The sequence below is a fragment of the Mauremys mutica genome, unplaced genomic scaffold (genome assembly GCF_020497125.1).
Source record: "Mauremys mutica isolate MM-2020 ecotype Southern unplaced genomic scaffold, ASM2049712v1 Super-Scaffold_100246, whole genome shotgun sequence".
In the NCBI taxonomy this organism is placed as follows: domain Eukaryota; kingdom Metazoa; phylum Chordata; order Testudines; family Geoemydidae; genus Mauremys; species Mauremys mutica.
Genome location: NW_025423293.1, coordinates 14,285 through 33,195, shown reverse-complemented (window position 1 = coordinate 33,195; position 18,911 = coordinate 14,285). Strand labels below are relative to the sequence as shown.

Below are 18,911 nucleotides of genomic sequence, written 5' to 3'. Positions count from 1 at the left end.
ACCTGGGGCTCATGCCCCAGCCCTTGTGACACCCAACCCCCAACTCCTTCCCGGGGCTCTAGCTGAAGCCAGAGCGGCCAAGAAGAGGTTCCAGCCCTGAAGGGAGCAGGACTTTCAGCCCAAAGGTAAAATTGCAGAAACACAACCACCAAGGAACTTGATCCCTCAGTCCTCTGATCCACACTCAGACACCTTATCCATTAAGCCACATGGTAACATGAGAAAAACCCCTCCAAGCACTTCTTTGGAAAAGGCGACATTGTGTGTCTCAGGTCATCTGCTGAGGGGAGCCGAGACTCTCTGGGCACAAGAAGTCGAGTTCCCAGCAACACGTGAGACTTAATTCTCTGGAGCCAGGTGCAGGGCTTTGGCAGGGAGGCTCAGGCATGGAGGATTGGGGTGCAGCGGATGGACCGGCTGTCTAGGTGCGGAGATTTAGTCGCACGGAGGCACAGGAGGGAGGAGGAGGAGGAATCCTGCTGACAGGCAGTGGCTGTGCAGAAAAAGAGGAGGGGTTCCTGGGACTTTTTTTGCCTCTCTTTTGCCTGCCTGCTTGCTCTTGTGCTGAACGGTGAAACTGCTCTCAACAAACGCAGGTAGTTCAGTGGGTAGAACATCAGGCTCTTAATCTGAGGGTCCAGGGTTCAAGCCCCTGTCTGGGCGCTCAGCTTTTAAGTTGCCTTGTGTGCCAGGAGCCAAATCATTCCTGGTGCTGTCCACCAGCCACATGCGGATTCCCAGAAGCTGTGACCATTTCCTGGAAAGGTTCCTTTCCTCAGGAATCAGGAGAGAGGCCACATCCACAGGAGCAGGCCTAGAACATGCAGTCTCTGGCTGGCAGGAAGTGCTGTGGGGCCAGGTGCTGAGAAAGCCCAGAGGGGGAGCAGCAGAGATGAGGGGAAGAGAGACAGAGAAGCAATGAGGACAGAGCACAAGTGTACAGGGGGTTCAGGTCTGGCTATTGTGGGGAACTTCCCTGGTTTATACATGAGCCTGGTGCAATTGGCTGGAGAAAGGATCTGAGTCCCCACCCCCTTACCCAGAGGCTGCCTGACCCCAAGGACGCTCTTTCTACTCTCCTGTGTGGCAGAGACCTCGTAACCCCGACAAGGCTGGGCCCAGGAATCCTGGGGGGTTTGATGACCCCCAATCTTGTCATGATCACTTGAACAGGGGCTACAGTGTCCCCACTCTGGGCACTTCCCTGACCCACTCCTCATTGCATGTGCTTCAAGGAAACATCATTTATTACCCAGCAATCAATGTAAAACACAAGGAAAGATGGGAAAGGAAAACACGTCACCCTGTTCTGTGGTGCAGGGAGATCACAACCAGCGTCTCTGGGGGGTCAGGGCAGGTCACAGTCTCTCCCTCACATGTCCGAGGCCTCCTCCCCAGGCCCTGGCTCTGCTGCAGGGACACCACGGGCTGGACACTTGCTCTGGTGGTGGCCACACGCTCTAGGTGACAGGCCCCTTGTTCCCAGTGTCAGCCCCCATGTAGGGGATATGATGCCCCCGCCCCCAAAAGTCTGGCCTGCAAGATCTCTTGACTGGTGGCATCTCCTTGCACTGGGCCTTCTGCCCAGGGTCCCCCTCGCTCTCCCATGCTGCTCACTGCACCCACCTCCAGCCCCAGTGCTGCTGCGGCTCTGCCTCCAGCTCCCTGGGCTGCTCCTCTGGCTCCGCTTGCTGCAGCTCTTCTCCCAGCACAGATCTGCTCCCTGGGCAGCTTCTACGGCTCATGCTGCTGTGGCTCAGCTCCCAGCACAGATCTGCTCTGGTTCTCCCTGGCTGGTGCAGCTCTGCTCCCCGGCTCTTCTCGGGCTCCTGCTCTCTCCTTAGCTCCGCCCCACTCTGGCCCAGGCAGTTCCAGCTCCCACGGAGGATGGGACCCCCTGGCCTGGTGACTCCCTCATTACACTGCCTGGCCTGTCAGTGCGGCTACCTTGGAGCTTTGGCCTCTCCCCATTGCCCCTGGGGACTGTCAGTCTCAGGGTCCTGATTGCCCATTGGCCCTTCCCCCTTCTACTGGGACTGGGAACTAGCCAACCAAAACCCCCACTAAGTTTTAATAAGGGGCCAACAGTCCCTTACATGAGCCAGCCCTGTGAGGGTCACCGCTGTGCAGAAAAAGCAACACAAACTGGTCCCATGGTGTAACGGGCAGCACTCAGGACTCTGAATTCTGCAATCTGAGTTCAAATCTCAGTGGGACCTTGTGTTGGTTTGTGGTAAAGCCCTGGAGCTCCCAGTGCTCAACTTCCCTGTCTCCAGCTGTGCAAAAGCAAATCTTTCCCCTCCTGCTTGGTGACTTGCCCACTGGAGTCAGGTCTTGGGTTGTGATGGCCAAAATTGGTTGGGGCTCTAGAACTTGTTACCCTGATGCCTGTGGTTTGACCAGGTGGTTGGGATTCTTGCTGCTTCACATGAGGCCCACAAGTTTGGCCATTTTGCTTGCAGCCACATGTTACCTCTTGTCTATATGGCACTTGAAGGAATGAGGCCCAGGGCCAGGTTTCATAGTCAGGGCTAGGCAGGAGGGAGGCAGAGTCCCAGGCTGGAGCCCAGCACCTCTCCTCCTCTGGGCACCTAGAGCAGAAGCAGCTGGTGCTGACAGCTCCAAGGGAAGGCTTAAAAGCTACAGAGCAACTGAGGGTGGGGCCAGAGGAGGAGAGGACCATGCCTATGCATGGCCAGCAGACGGCCACAAAGACACCCGGCCAGCCTGCTCCCTGCTATGCCAAACCTCTACTGAAGACATTAATCCAATTGCTGATCAGGAGGAAAACCTGTCAAAATCTGTGTGCGAGGAGAACCCACTTGGCTCGGAAGGGAGTGAGGAAAAAAAGTGAGTGAAAAAAATAATCAGCAAGAGAGAGAGCGAAAAGAACGTGAAAGGCAGAGAAAGAAATAAAGGGAGAGAAAAAACCATTAGAAAAAGAAGGAAAGAAAGCAAGAGCATGAAAGGTAGAGGGGAAAAAAGAAAGCAAGAACATACAAGCTAGAGAAGGAAAGGAATGAAAAAGAACGAATGAACCACAAGCGCTAGTTGAAGCTGGAATGGGACAGTCAGAGAAAGGACAGACTGACCCGTTAAGTAAGGTTGCACCCCAGATTCTCTATGTTGGGGGCACAGGCCTCCTATTTCCATCCTGGCCCTGCTTGGGGGGGACCATTCATAGGTGCCTATTGGAACCCCCATGCTCCGAGGAGGGGCAAGCCCCCCATACCCTCCCCTCGGGACACGGGCTCTCCCCAATCCTGACCCCCTTCCCGCATGCTCCTGGGAATGGGGGGAAGGTGGGGGGAAGGCGTGCGCTGAGCAGCACCGTGGGTGTCTCTCTCTGGGGCGAAGGAAGAGGATATTTTTTGTACCAGAAGGAAAGAGCAGGGGGTGGGGCGTTTGTGAAGCCGGGGCGAACACCAGAGAGAGGAACTGAACACAGCCCAGCGTGAGCCCAGTGCCAGTTGGAGCCGAGATGCCCGTACCTGGAGGACCATCTCCAGAACGTACCTTGATGGTGCCGCTCCCACACTGAGCTCCCCACCTAGACATCCCTGGACGAGATGAGGTGGTGCATTCGCAAAGGGGGCTGTTTGAGCAGGGCTCTGCGCACATGCACGTGTGTGTGTGCATCTAATTTTGGGAAGTGAAGTCACAAACTGCTGGGGCTGGTTTCCTATTGGTGTGACCGATTTTTGCAAAGCTTCCCCCCCCACACACACATCTTCTTTTGGCACTAGGGCTTTCTGCGCTGCCGTTGACAAGGCAGAATCAAGGCCCCCGTTGTGCCAGGGGCTGCACAGACACAGCGAGAGACAGGCCATGCCCCAGAGAGTTTACAGGCTCCACACCCAAAAAGTGGGAGGAGAAACTGAGGCCCAGGGTCAAACAGCAGCACTGAGAGTAGAACCCAGGAGTCCTGGCTCCTCCTGCTCTAACCACTAGACCCCACTCTGCTCCCAGAGTTGGGGACAGAACCCAGGAGTCCTGGCTCCCCAAAAGGGCAGGAGTGGGGTCTAGTGGTTAGAGGAAAGGAAGATGGGTGTCAGGACTCCTAGGTTCCAGTCCCAGCGCTGGGGTTAGAGTGGAGTCTCGTACCTTAGCACAGGTGGGGCTGGGAGCCAGGACTCCTGGGTTCTTCCCACCCCGCTGCCCCGAACCACCTGGGCAGGAAGCGGTGATGGGGTGAAAACTACCAAGAAATGCAAATCCTGGAAGGAGCCTGTGTCAGGAACCGGGTGGTACAGAAACCACGGCCCCATCCCCACCTCTGATCCCCCCTTGGCTGGCACTGGATCATGCCCTCTGTGCCCCCCCAATCCACCTCCTGTGAGCCCTGGGGGGCAGGGAATAGTCATGGTGTTGGGTCCCCCATCCAATCGAAGTATTCAGTGCTGCAGTGACCCAAGGTGTGTGCACAGAATGGGGATGGAGTGTGTGTGTGTGGGTGGAAGGATGGATGGATTGATTTCTGCATGTGTTTGTGTATGTGTGGTTTTCTGTAAGGGTTTTGTGTGGGGGGGGGTGTCATTACAGCTGTGGGTGTTGTGTTTGTGGCTGTGCAAGTGTGTGTGTTCATGTGGCTGGATTTGTGCATGTGTTTGCATCTGTTAGCAGTTGTGTTGATGTTAGCTGGATTTGTGTGGGTGTTTGTGTATATTAGCAAGTGTGTATGTGTGTGGCTGGATTCATGCATGTGTTTGTGCATGTTTGCAAGTGTGTGTGTGTGTGTGTGTGTGTGTGTGTGTGTGTGTGTGCTCTGCTGCCCTCTTTCGGCGCAACAACTGTTTCTCTGTATGTTACAGCCCCCATACCGTCGATCCCGGTGGTGATTTCCCCATGTTACAAGGGCTGGCTGGCCTGACCCTTCTCCCCTCTGTGGAGTGTGGCAGGGGCTGCAGCTCACCCCCTGTGGGGCAGGAGTGCCAAGGTGCAGGGCACTGGGCTCCGATGTACCTGGAGAGCAGCTCAGGTGAGGCAGGGCAGGGCGTGTGGTGTCCGTTCTGCGTTGCCTGGTGCTGGGCCATTGCACAATCCCCAGCCACGCCGCACAGCACGCCCCGAGAGGGGGCAGGGGGCCAAGCAGACGATCCAGCACGAGGGGGGTGAGGATGTGTGGTTGGGGGGAGGAAAAGCCTTGGGCTGCACTGGGGGAGTGCAGAGCAGGGGTGACACCCCAGAAACCTGCAGCAAAGGGATGGACAGGTGGGGTGGGTGGATAGAAGAGGCAGCGGGACTAAAATCTAAAAGGGGCGTGTGGGGTCTGGTGGTCAGAATTCCTGGGTTCTATCTCCAGCCCTGGGAGGGGAGTGGGAGTCAGTCAGGGCCGGCTTTAGGAAGTGCGGGGCCCAATTCGAACATTTTTGGCGGGGCCCTGGCAGGGATGACTAAAAAAAAAAGCCTTTCATTTCTTCCTTGTATTATTTACTTTCCATAACTATATAAATAATAAAATTATATATTATGTACATTGATCCATATATGCTGTTGATTGGTTATTAATGAACGCCGTTTCACATGTGTGGGTCACCGCCAATCCCTGGGGGCGTGCACATGTGTGGGTCCCAGCTGCTCCCTGCCCTCCCTCATTGAAGCAGGTGTGCAGGGTTACTGCCCTGGGAATTGCAGGGCACAAGTGGACATGGGGCTGGTTGGAGGCAGGGCAGGGGCTGACTGGAGGTAGGGTCTGGCTGCAGGCAAGGCAAGGGGTGCGGGGCTGGCTGGAGACGGGGGTGTGGGACGGGCTGGCTGGCTTCAGGCAGGGCCGCAGGGGAGTGCAGCAGGGGTTGGCAGGGCTGGAGACAGAGGATTGTGGGACTGGCTGGCTTCAGGCAGGGAGGGTGCAACAGGGGTTGGCTGGAGACAGAGCAGGGGGTGCAGGGCTGGGTGCGGGCAGGGGTGTGTGTAGGGCTGGCTGGCTTTGGGCAGGGCCACAGGGGTGTGTGGCAGGGGTTGGCTGGAGACAGGGCAGGGGGTTTGGCAGGGGCTAGCTGTGGGCACGGGGTGCAGAGCTGGCTGCAGGCATGGCGGGGGCAGAGCTGGTGCAGGCAGGGCAAGGCAAGGGCTGCAGCAAAGGCAGCTGGAGCCCTGGCCCTTTAAATAGCCCCCAAGACCCCCGTTATCCCAGGGCTCTGGGGGCTATTTAAAGGGCCCGGGGCTCCCCTGCTTCTACCCCGCCTCAGACCTTTTAAATAGCCGCGGGAGCCCTGATGAATGCATAGGGGCAACGGGGCTCTGGCGGCTATTTAAAGGACCAGGGTGGCAGAGGCAGCTGGAGCCCCAGCCCTTTAAATAGTCCCCGGAGCCCCCCACTACCCCAGGGCGCCAACTGGGAGAGCGGGGCTGCAGGGTAGGGCTTGCCGCACTACAGCCGAAGCTCCAGCCGGGGCCGTGGGGCTTGCCATGCTCCGGCCGGAGCTCCAGCTGGGAGAGCGAGGCTGTGGGGCAGCCGCGCTCCCGCCTGCGCTTTGGTCAGGGGAGCAGGGCCACAGAAGACCCCGGAGCAGGGAGACGGCAGCCGGAGTAAGTAAAAAAAAAATTAAAAAGGCGCCAAAGGTGCGGGGCCCTCTTAGGCGCGGGGCCCGATTCCCAGGAATCGGGCGAATCGGCCTAAAGCCGGCCCTGGAGCCAGTGGTTAGGGTGTGTGTCAGGGGGGAGAGCCAGGACTCCTGGGTTCTCTCCCTGGCTCTGACTCTCTTGTGCAATCCCTCGGCAGTTACCCAACTCACCAGCATGTGGGAGCGAGGGGCTGGGGCCGGGTTGTGACACAGCCCAGAGTCCCATACTGCCCCTTTGTTACCCAACTGGGGCAGGGTGGGGGATGGCCTGGGAGACCCGCTAAGAAAGGCGCTTCTGGTGGGTTTGTGTGTGGGTCACGCTGCCCCCTGCTGGATAGACCCCCCTCTAGGTCAGAACCAGTCTCAGCCCGGGTCAGACCCTAGGAGCCCAGCCCCCTCTGTCGCCATGGTCATGTCTATTGGTCTCCTGGAAAGGTCCATTCTCATGGGTAGCTGTCCAGTGGCAGTGAGTTCCACAGGCCTCGGCACAGGCTGTGTGGGGCAGGAGGTCCTTGTGTTGGGAGCAGTGGGAGTGAACTGTGTGCGGTTGTGTCTCTGAGCACAATTGCGAATATTCTGGTGTGTGTGTGTGTGAGATTGTGAGTGTGGCTGGGGGTGTGATTGTTTCTCTCTTTGGGGGTTGGGCTAGCATGCCCCTCTGGGTGTGTTGTGTGTGAGTGTTCTTCGGACTGAGAGTCCCTTTGTGCGTCAATGTGTCTGTGTGTGTGTCACTTGCTGCAGGATACAAAATCCTGCAAAGCCACCACACACACAGAGCGGGGCTCAGCCCCACCAGCAGGGGGCAGCAGGGACACACACGTCTCTCCTGGGCCAGTTTGGACAATTTCCCATCATGACCCGGCACAGTGCTGGTGCCCCCACACGGGGGTGGGCAGCGACCGGGCCGGGGGGGGGCAGATGTGCTGGATTCAGAAGGAAGCACTTTGGGAAAATCAGTCAAGGCCCTTAGCAGAGCTGAGACACAGACCCAGTGACCCCTGCACCACCCTGGGAGGGGAGTGGGGTCGAGTGGTCAGAGCAGGAGGGGGCTGGGCACCAGGACCCCTGGGTTCTATCCCTGGTCCTGGGAGTGGAGGGGGTCTAGAGCAGGGGGACTGGGAGCCAGGACTCCTGGGTTCCATAGGGGAGACTGTTTTTTCCTGTGCTCCCCTCCCTAGAGATCCCAGCCCAGCCCCCTAGTGGAGAGTGAGTGGGAGCCGGGGAAGTTGCTCTCCCACTTCAGAAACATGATTCAACCCCCCTCCACCATGGGCTGTGACATCATGGACCTCCCCCTCCCCAAGGCAGACAGCAGAAGCCCCGCCCCCCCAGAGAAGGGGGGGGTCTAGTTACACCAACAACAATCCCACTCATGGTTGCAAAGAAACCCCCACAAACCACTGCTAGGACAGGATCTGCTGCTCCCACTGCTTTCCTTATCACCATGAACTGCTCCCCACCAGGAACCATACCCCATTCACACGCCTTTGGTCAATACGCAGCTCAGTGGCAATCACTGCCCCAAAGTGACTCCGGTGCAGGAACCCACAGCATGAACTCCCCACACCGGATTCTGTCCACACGCAGAGAATTCTCTCCGCCGGGCTCCTTCGGTTCCTCTCGCTGCTCTCCGTCCTGCCGCCAGACACTGCTCATCTGCATAACCCCGCCCATGGACACGTGACACCTCCTGTCGTTTTGGTCTCCAGTGAATGAGTCGCCTGTAGAGAGTGAAGACGTCACCACACGTCACAGCCCCAGCGCACGTCACAGCCGCCGGGCGGGGATCGTCTGTGAGCCTCGCGCTGGGGGCGGGGCTTCAGGGAGAGACCCAGCCCCATAGACAGACTGGGGCAGGGGATCTTGGGGTCAGGAGGGGAGAAGGGGGATTGGCAGAGACCCAGCCTGGGGTGCAGGAGAAATGGGGTGGGGTGGAGGGAGACATGTCGGGTGGGGGTGGGGGTGGGGTGTGTGAAATGTTGGTCCAGGGAAACTGAGTCACTCCCAGGACATTGTGTGCAGGGGGGAGCACAGGGGCAGGGAGAGAGCCCCAGCCCCACAGATCCCCAGAGGGATATTGGGGGCAGGGGAGGGAGGAGAGACCCAGCCCCATAAACCCCTAGAGGCAGCGGGATATGGGGGGGGGTAGGAGAGGGGATGGCAGAGAAGACACTCATCTCCAGAGGCAGGAAATGAGGGGAGGGAGGGATCCAGCCCTATAGACCTGTAGGGACAGGGAGATATTGGGGGCAGGAGGGGAGAAGGGGGGTTGGCAGAGACCCAGCCCGGGGTGCAGGGAAATGGGCTGGTTTGGAAGGAACTGGGGAGGAGAAGAGACACAGGGCAGGACACATGTTGGGACAGAGAAACTGACTCACTCCGAATACATGCAGAGCAGGGCAGGGCGGAGGCAGATCATGCTGGTCCCAGGGTAATTTCGGGGGGTTCTGATTCCCCACTCAGCCGGGGGGCTCCCCTCTGGGCTGAGGAGCCCTGGGGTGGGCAGGTGCAGGGGCTGGGTGTGTGTGTCAGGCTGGGGGAGCTGCCTGGGCAGAGGGGCTGGAACTGGGGGGGCTGCAGCAGCCCCTGGCTTGACATGGTTTCCATCACACCCAGGGGTTACAGTTGGTTCAGTGGCTCAGCACCCCCCACTATACAGATTGTTCTGGCACCACTGGCCTAGGGTCACCGTCTAGTGCCCTTTGCCGCCCCGCTCAGGGCCTGCCTGGCTCTCCTAGAGCAGGGCGAGCGCCCAGCTCTCCTGGGGCAGAGCTGACGAGAGCTCTGGACAGATACTAACAGCGCCGGGGAGCCTGGACGAATATTAGTTGGGCAGAGGAGCCTGGGGCAGTTTATCAGAGAGCAGAAATGAATCCCGCACACAGCACCGGAGCTGCAGTGCTCAGCGCGTGGGCCTGGGTCTCCTGCACAGTCTCCCTGCACCCCCTCATGGCATAACAAGTTCCCTGCAGAGAAGCAGAGGTGCGGGACCGAGGGCTGTGGCGGGTGCTGCAGCACCCCCATGTCTCACTGTGCAAAGCTCCAGGTGCTGTGGGAACAAAGCCAGCATTATTGTGTGATTCCAGAGAACCCCGGAGCTGTGCTGCCCCTGTGGAGTGTGAGCGGGAATTGCACGTTTTCACAATGCTTGTGAACACCAGGGCCCGTGCAACCATTTAGGCAAACTAGGTGGCCACCTAGGGCACCTAGTGGTTGGAGGCACCTAATAGCCCCCTCAGGCGAGGAGGTGGAGCCGAGGTGAGCTGGGTGGGGGGCGCGCGGGGAGGGCTGCCTGCAGTAATGGGGGAAGGGGGTGCACAGGGGAACCGCTCCCCACCCCAGCTCACCTCCGCTCTGCCTCCTCTGCCGAGCACACAGCCCAGCTCTAATTCTCCTCCAGTCAGCGTCGCAAGCCTGCGGGGGGGGAGGAGAATTAGAGCGACCTCCAGCCTGCTCAGTGGAGGAGCCGAGGTGAGCTGGGGCGGGCTCCCCAGGCAGGGTTAGCTGCTATGGGTGAGGGGGAGGGGGAGGGGGAGGAAGTCTCCCCAGGCAGGGTTAGCTGCCACGGGATGGGATGGGGGGGAGAGGGGTTAGCTGTCACAATGGGGGGGTAGCTGCTGCTGGGGGGCTCCCCAGGTGGGGGGCTGAGTTAGCTGCCGTGGGGGGACAGGGTTAGCTGGGTGGGAGGGTGCAAGGTGGAAGTTTCACCTAGGGCCCAAAACTTCCTTGCACCTGCCCTGGGGCTTTCCGCACCCCTGACAGGCTGATTAGACACCTGCAGCCAATCAAGGCAGAGCTACTCAGGGCACCTGGGTTTAAAAAGGAGTCACTTCAGTTTGTGGTGTGCGTGTGAGGAGCTGGGAGCAAGAGGCCCCAGGAGCTGAGAGTGAGAGGGTGTAGCTGCTGGAGAACTGAGGAGTACAAGCATTATCAGACACCAGGAGGAAGGTCCTGTGGTGAGGATAAAGAAGGTGTTTGGAGGAGGCCGGGGGGGAAGTAGCCCAGGGAGTTGTAGCTGTCATGCAGCTGTTACAGGAGGCACTATAGACAGCTGCAATCCACAGGGCACTGGGCTGGAACCCGGAGTAGAGGGCAGGCCTGGGTTCCCCCCAAACCTCCCAACTCCTGATCAGACACAGGAGTTGTTGACCCAGACTGTGGGTTCTACCAGAGGGGAAGATCACTGAGGTGAGCAAGTCTGCCAATAAGTGCAGGACCCACCAAGGTAGAGGAGGAACTTTGTCGCAGCCTCTAATTGCGGCGTTTTTAAACGGTCTGCATGCTGCTTGTGGGCTCCTAACACTTGCCACAGCAGCTCCTTTTAACTTCCATCCAACCATCTGTACTTATGCCGATAGGTCGACTTTAGGTCTTTAACTTTGATTGGTAGCTGAGAAGATGGTAAATTGGACAGAAACCTCTTCATTTCCTTGTTATTTCCTGACTTCTTTATTCATGGCCTTTTCCTTATTTCCCAGCAGATTGACTAGATCTGGGTGCTAGCAGAGGGACCTGACGGGCTCCTTATTTTCTGATTTCTTTCGGAAGCATTGAACTTGCCAGGGCACAGTCAGATTCTGGATGCTCATGTAAATGTAACACCTCATGCTCAGCGTTAGTTCTGTTTCTCAGCTCTTTTGGAAAATCGATCTTTAGTCTGACATGCAGCATCCTTGCATTAGGAGATGGCTAATTAATAAGACCATAAACCTTGGCAATCAAATGTAACCTGAAGTCCACAGAAGAGCCCGAAAGGCCCTTGGGGAGTGGAGTGCAAGTTGAGGAAGACTTCCCTGAACAGCTTTTCTCTCAATTCTCGTTTTCCTGGATTGAGAGCAAAAGTCAGGAATCGGCTCAGGGTAGGGTTATACCATGTGTGTGCAGGGGTTAGACAAGGAACTGGACTGGTATGGAGCAAAACTATCTTATGTCTGCCTGATGACTGTACGTTTGAGAAGGAGCAGAAAAGAGCATTGGGGCTGCGGTATAGCGCTTGCATAGGCTTTCTTTGGCCTGTTTTGCTGTAAGAGTTAACAGTGAGAGATTGTTAGTCACATGTCAGTGGGTGGGTTTATGCAAATTAGGCGTGTACAGGGAAACCAGCAAGAGGAAGGAGGCTGAAAGACTTCTCTGTCTTTGAACAGAATTGTGTGTTAAGGGCTCTTGCTTTGAATTCTTCCAGTGGAGTCATTTCGGGGAAGTGATCATCACTTTGAGTTACCTAGTTATCAAAGCCTCGTGAATGGTGTTTGGTGCCTGTCTGGGAGCTCCTCGTGCTGAAGTAGAAAGCAGTGGGGGAATAGCGGCTGCCTAACATCCGAGACTCACAGCATTGCTTCTCTGCTCCTTAGAGCTCCCCCCCCGTTGGACTCTATCTCCTAAGCCCTGAACCCACCAAACTGCACTCTACCATGTGAGGGTCATCCCAACCCCATTACTCAGCCTACTTATTCATGCCCATGACTATCTGTAACCTGTTTGTATGAGTGGTGTACCCTCAGTGTTTACTGACTGTATCTTGAATTCACCCACCATATACCCTGCATTGGGGACATGACAGACTGTGTATATGTATATGCTGCCTAACACCAAAATGCTAACATCCATCCACAACCTGTGTGTTAGCCCCAATGACATAATAACTGACGCTTTAAACACTTTGTATCGTTTATTCTAAATATTCTCTAATAAAATTTAAATCTGTTCTTATCAGTTTAATATCTGATAAGTCCTTTATTTAAGGACTGTATGTTAAATTGATTTTTGAAACAAGGGGATGGAATAGGAGCGTGCTCTGTCCACCCCATGCATTGACCTGGTATTGCAGTGTCTCCAGGACCAGTGCCTCTCCTTCAGAGGAGAATTGTGTGGTTAAAAAAGCAGAATAAGATTCACTCTAAAGATGCTGATTTGAGAAGATTTTTTTTAAAGTAGTTGGAAAATCAGGTCTCTTTAGCACTTAGGTTCTTCATAACAACATATTGTTAAAATTCCTTGGGAGTGTTTTCTGAGTCTACAGCTGTGTGTTTCTTTGTCTTGCTGGAAAATTGTTTTAAAAGCTGAGATTCTTCTGTTTGCTGTGAGTTTTTTCAACAATATGAGGGACGAAAGCTTTCCAGACTGAGGGTCTGTTTGGGAGATGGTTGGTTGGGGGGGGGGTTGTGTGTGTGGGGGGGAACACAGATTGGTAATATTTGAGGTCACATGTATATCAATAACTGGATGAGTTACACAGACTTCTCCCCATCCAGCCTACGTTCCATGTATCTTGACTGAGCCTGCCGCCCACCATCCCAGAGCAGAAGCCTGAAGCCTGAGCCCCACCGCACGTGGCAAGGTGGGGAACTCCCACCGGTTGCCGGCTCCTGCAGTGTTTGTGACTCCAGAAGGGGGTAGGGACCAGCCCCTGCAGGCAGCCCGGGGGAAGAGCCGCTGCTTTGCTGCCCCCGACTCTCCCTCAATTACAGCCCAGGACGCTGTGGCCACAATTAAAGCCCCTGGTGGCCACATTTGAGAAATGCTGGAGCCTCACAGTAAACAAATCCCAGCAGGTTTGTCACACCCTGTCCCCCACCCTGGGGATTTCCTGCCCTCTCCCACACAGACCACCCAGTTCCCACCCCCTGTGTATTTACTGCCCTTTCTCCCCGCCAAGGGAACCCGCCAGCAACTCCCTGATCATCCCTACCTCAACTGGCTCCACTGCAGCCATTTCCCTTCCCCGGCCCCTGGGAGGACCAAATGAGCTGGAGCAAAACATGGATGTTGCGCTGCAGCCTGTTAGGGCAAAAAGGGCAACTGGGGACATGTCAGAACAGGAAATAATTTCCCAGCACAATTCCCCCCAGGCTCTTTCCCTGCACACGGATATTCCAGCTCGTCCTGCATGGGACAGAAACATTCAAATCTAGGGCTGTCAATTAATCGCAGTTAACTTACACAATTAACTTTAAAAAAATCATGATTAATCTGTTTTAATCGCACCGTTAATAGAATACCAATTGAAATTTAATTTTTTTTGTTTTTCTACATTTTCAAATATATTGATTTCAATTACAACACAGAATACGAAGTGTACAGTGCTCACTATATATAGTTTTATTACAAATATTTACACTGTAAAATATAAAGTACTGTAGTGCAATCTCTTTATCATTAAAGTACAACTTGCATATGTAGATTTTTGTTGTTGTTGCATAAGTGCACTCAAAAAGAAAACAATGTAAAACTTTAGAGTCCAGTCAGTCCTACTTCTTGTTCAGCCAATTGCTGAGACAAACAAGTTTATTTACATTTACTGGAGATAATGCTGCCCGTGTCTTGTATACGTCACCTAAAAGTGAGAACAGGCTCTCTCATGGCACTTTTGTAGCCAGCGTTGCAAGGTATTAACGTGCCAGATATGCTAACATCCATATGCCTTCATACTTCAACCACCATTCCAGAGGACATGCTTCCATGCTGATAACGCTCGTTACGAAAATAATGTGTTAATTTGTGACTGAAGACCTTGATGAAGAACTGTATGTCCCCTGCTCCATGGTTTTATCCGCATTCTGCCATATATTTCGTTTTATGGCAGTCTTGGGTGATGCCCCAGCACATGTTGTTCACTTTAAGAACACTTTCACTGCAAATTTGACCAAAAACACAAAGAAGGTATAATGTGAGATTTCTAGAGACAGCTACAGCGCTCGAGCCAAGGTTTAAGAATCTGAAGAGCCTTCCAAAACCCAAGAGGGATGAGATGTGAAACATGTTGTCAGAAGTCCTCAAAGAGCAACACTCTGATGCAGACACTGCAGAACCTGAACCACTAGACAGGACAATCAATCTTCGGTGGGTGGCATCTGACTCAGATGAGGAATATGAAGGTACTTTGGCTCGTTATCGAGCAGTACCTGTCATCAGCATGGAAGCATGTCCCTGGCCTCTGATTGCTAGAAGCTGGGAGGGGAGAACAGGGGCTGGAGCTCTCCATGGCCGCCTGGTCTGGTCACTCCCTCTGAAGCCCATAGCCAGGGCCAGCCTTAGGGGTGGGGGCCACCAGGGAATTGCCCAGGGGTACCGTGGTCAAGGGCGGTGCTGTACGGTGGCAGAGAGGTGTGTGCTGCTGGTGTAAAGTCAGAAACTGCTCCCGGCTGGCAGGGGAGGGCTGCTTGGGGTGGTGCCCAGATTTCTCCCTGCTCCCTCCCGGCATAGGAACATGGGGGGAGGGAGGGGAAGAGAAGGGGGAGAGAGCGGTGATGAGCGGATACTGCTCCCCCCAATGTTCCTCTGTGCCCCCCTAGGGGGCTGTGAGGGGGAGCAAGGAGCGACATCAGGGCTCCCTGCCTCCAGGTCACCTTCCCCACCTGGGCTGCATAAGGGGAGGACAGAGGAAGCAAAAAGCCTTTGTGAGCACAGCACACACAAGCCAGGAAAAGATTAACACCCACACCCAGCCCAGCCAGAGTGGGAGCTTCCCCCACTTCCCGGCCACAGGCCGACAGGGCTCATGGATGGAGGAGTTTGGGGGGCTGTGGGGGCCCCTGAAGGACTAGCTCAGCGTGTGAATGAGGGACTGGGGTGTATGTGGGGGCCGGACTGTGGGTTGAGGTGTCCAGGAGGACCCAAGGGAAGGGACTAGGGGGATTAGGGATAGAGGAGGGTGGGGTTGTGGGAATGTGGGATTTAGAGAGCCCAGAGTGGATGGGTGGGGGCGGGTTGGAGGACCCCACAGTGGCTGAAAAGGGGAACCCGGCAGGTTGGGGGGCAGCAGAGATTGGAGATGAGGAAACCCCCACCCTGGGGATGGACTGGGGCAGTGGGGGGATGGGAAAGTGGGGCCCAGCAATGGAGAAATGGGCTGGAGGCAATTAGGGGCGGGGCGCTGAGGGGGGAGAGGGAGGAGGAGGAGGAAGGGGGGTGGGGTGAGAGGAGGAGGAAGGGGGCAGGGTGGCGGGGGGGGCGAAGGGAAAGGCCGGGCAGAGCGGACAGGGTGGGGGAGGGGACGCTGGGGGCGGGGCTGGCGGGAGGGTCACAGCGGGGGGGGGAGGGGTGAAGCCCTTTCACTCCGCGCTGCTTCTGCCCGTTGGAGAGAGAGAGAGAACTACGCTTCCCAGTGTGCACCGGGAGGGGGCGCGTTGCCTGAGCAACCGCCCGTCACTTCCGCTCTGAGACGAGCCAGGAACTACAACTCCCAGCCTGCCCCGGGGCGCCTCCGTCCTCTCCAGCCCAGGTGAGGGCGGGTCCCTGGGTCACCTGACACCGCCCCCCCAGCGCAACGCCTCATCCCCGCCCCGCCCCCGCCCCCCCCGTGCAGGGTGTGATGCTGCCCCGCGCAGGAACGTGCTGCGCCGCTTCACCCCTCCCTCCCTGCACAAAGCAGCGGGGGCGGGGGCGGGTCTGGCTCTGTCCGGGGGCTGGATCCACGTGTTCCCGGTGCCCCTACGTGTCACCCCCCGACTCCCGCTGCCCCCAGCCCCGTCCCCCTCCCCGGGTGAGCCCGGCTCCAAACACCCGCAGACAGACCCGCCCCGGCCTTCCCCGAGCCCCCCGCTGTGCCCCCCCCAGAGCCCTGCCCTGCCCCGCCCCTTCCCCCAAAGCCCCGCCCCCTGCTGTGCCCGCCCCCAGAGCCCCGCCCTGTGCGGGGGCACCAGCACTGTGCTGGGTCGTGATGGGAAATTGTCCAAGCTGGCCCAGGAGAGACGTGTGTGTCCCTGCTGCCCCCTGCTGGTGTGGCTGAGCCCCGCTCTGGGGGGGGGGGTGAGAGAGAGAAAGAGACTGTGACACTGTTTGTATCAGTGTGTTGCTGGGCTAACCAGTAGGAAATGGCTTTGCAGGATTTTGTATCCTGCAGCAAGTGAGTGACTGACTGACACGCACACGCACACTGACGCACAAGGGGGCTCACACAATCCCAAGAACACTCACACACAACACACCCAGAGGGACATGCTAGCCCAACCCCAAAGAGAGCAACAATCACATCCCCAGCCGCACTCACAATCACCCCCTCACACCATAATATTTGCAATCGTGCTCAGAGACACAACTGCACACAGTTCACTCCCACTGCTCCCAACACAAGGACCTCCTGCCCCACACAGCATGTGCCAAGGCCTGTGGAACTCACTGCCACTGGACAGCTACCAATGAGAATGATCCCCTCATACTGGATCATCTTCTTGGCCCTCTGCCCCATCTCGGGGCGCGCTGTGCGGCGTGGCTGGGGCTTGTGCAATGGCCCAGCACCAGACAATGCAGAACGGACACCACACACCCTGCCCGCCTCACCTGAGCTGCTCTCCAGGTGCATTGGAGCCCAGCACCCCGCACCTTGGCCCTACTGCCCCACAGGGGGTGAGCTGCAGCCCCGCCACACTCCACAGAGGGGAGACGTGTTAGGCCAGCCAGCCGTTGTAAGATGGGGAAATCACCATCGAGGTCGACGGTATGGGGGCTGTGACATACAGAGAAACAGTTGTCGCGCCGGCAGAAGGCAGCAGAGCATTCGCACACACGTACACACACACACACAATTGCAAACATACACAAACACATGCATGAATCCAGCCACACACACACAATTGCTAATATACACAAACACCCGCACAAATCCAGCCAACACCAACACAAGCCTGGGAGCCAGAGGAGCAGAGCAGGCTGGGGCCAGGTCACTCCACTTCCTGCAGGAAGTAGCCAGCCCCCCATGTCTCACGATGGCCTGGGACCAGCCCCCCTCTGCTTCCCCCCATGGAGGCCTGGGGCCCCAGCCTGCTCTGCTCCCCTGGCTCCCAAGCTTGGGGGGGGGGAACCGCCCCACAGCACTCGCCGGCAGCGTGGCTGGGAGCCAGGGGAGTGGACCAGGCTGGGGCTGTGTCACTCCACTTACCAGGCAGTGAGTGCAGGGGCGGAGGGGGGGGGCGGGGCTGGGGCAGAGGAGGGGCGGGGGCCATGGGGAAGAGCCAGGCTGCCCCCCCTGCAGCAGCTCCCCACCCCAGCTCACCTCTGCTCCGCCTTCTCCCCTGAGCACACCGGCGCCGCTCCACTTCTCCCGCCTCCCAGGCTTGCGGTGCCAATCAGCTGTTTAGTGCAGCAAGCCTGGGAGGGGAGGAGAATTAGAGCGGGGGCGGCGTGCTCAGGGGAGAAGACAGAGCAGAGGTGAGCTGGGACAGGGAGTGGTTCCCCTGCACACACACTCCCGCCCCCCATTACTTGCTGCAGGCAGCCCTCCCCCCGCACCTCCCCCAGCCCCTGCCACAGCTCACCTCCACTCCCCCGCCTCCCCTGAGTGCACTTTATGGTGCCCCAACCACTTGGCACCCTGGGCGGCTGACTAGTTCGCCTAGTGGTTGCACCAGCCCTGGCCACTGCCTGTCAGCAGGATTCCTCCTCCTCCTCCTCCTCAGTGCGACTAAATCTCTGCACCTAGACAGCCGGTCCGTCCGCTGCACCCCAGTCCCCCATGCCTGAGCCTCCCTGCCAAAGCCCTGCACCTGGCTCCAGATAATTAAGTCTCACATCTCACTGGGAACTCGACTTCTTGTGCCCAGAGAGTCTTGGCCCCCCTCAGTAGCTGACCTGAGAAACACAGTGTCTGCAAAAGCAGCAAAGAGTCGTGTGGCACCTTATAGACTAACAGACGTATTGGAGCATGAGCTTTCGTGGGTGAATCCCCACTTCGTCGGATGCGTCAGTGTCTGCCTTTTCCAAAGAAGTGCCTGGAGGGCCTTTTTCTGTGTGACCACGTGGCCTAATGGATAAGGCGCCTGACTTCGGATCAGGAGATTGAGGGTTCGAGTCCCTTCGTGGTTGTACTTGTGCAGTTTTACCTTTGGGCTGAAAGTCCTGCTCCCTTCACAGCTGGAACCTCTTCTTGGCCGCTCAGGCCAATGCTCCGGCTTCAGCTAGAGCCCCGGGAAGGAGTTGGGGGGTGGGTGTCACAAAGGCTGGTGCATGAGCCCCAGGTGCTTCCAGTCTCGCCTTTGCCCTTCCTGACTTGCCAAAGAAAATGGGCGGCTGCCCAGGCTAGAGTGTGGAGCAGTTTCCCTCTGTCCCTGTGCGTGAGGGGGTTGCTACATGGAGCCTGGGTGTTTCTCTTCTTCTCGCCAGCTGGGGAAAAGCCTCTTGGGGTAAAATCTCCTGCCCCATTGCCAAAGTGAGCACCTGGAGTACGAATGGTCAGAGGCCCCACTATGGGGGCTGGCCCTGCTTTCCTACCATCTTGTGATGTTGGCCACAGAGCATCAGCAGCCGCCCTGCATGCTGGTGACCTTCAGTGGGGGTTTGGCCTGGCAGGGAGCAGCCTGGCTGGGTGTTTTTGTGCCTGTCTGCTGGCCACACATAGGCATGGTCCTGCCCTCC

General features: G+C 57.2%; 4 non-coding genes across 4 annotated transcripts; all 4 read left to right on the top strand.

Annotated features, from left to right (window-relative positions):
* Positions 1-590: 590 nt before the first annotated feature.
* TRNAK-CUU lies at positions 591-663 on the top strand. Its single transcript has one exon. It is a non-coding gene; the product is annotated as a tRNA-Lys (tRNA).
* A 1,484-nt stretch (positions 664-2,147) lies between these two features.
* On the top strand, positions 2,148-2,219 carry TRNAQ-CUG. The gene has a single exon. It is a non-coding gene; the product is annotated as a tRNA-Gln (tRNA).
* A 10,007-nt stretch (positions 2,220-12,226) lies between these two features.
* LOC123360280 lies at positions 12,227-12,415 on the top strand. The gene has a single exon (XR_006575992.1). It is a non-coding gene; the product is annotated as a U2 spliceosomal RNA (small nuclear RNA).
* Positions 12,416-18,289: 5,874 nt separating this feature from the next.
* Positions 18,290-18,362, top strand: TRNAR-UCG. Its single transcript has one exon. It is a non-coding gene; the product is annotated as a tRNA-Arg (tRNA).
* The last annotated feature ends 549 nt before the right edge of the window (positions 18,363-18,911 follow it).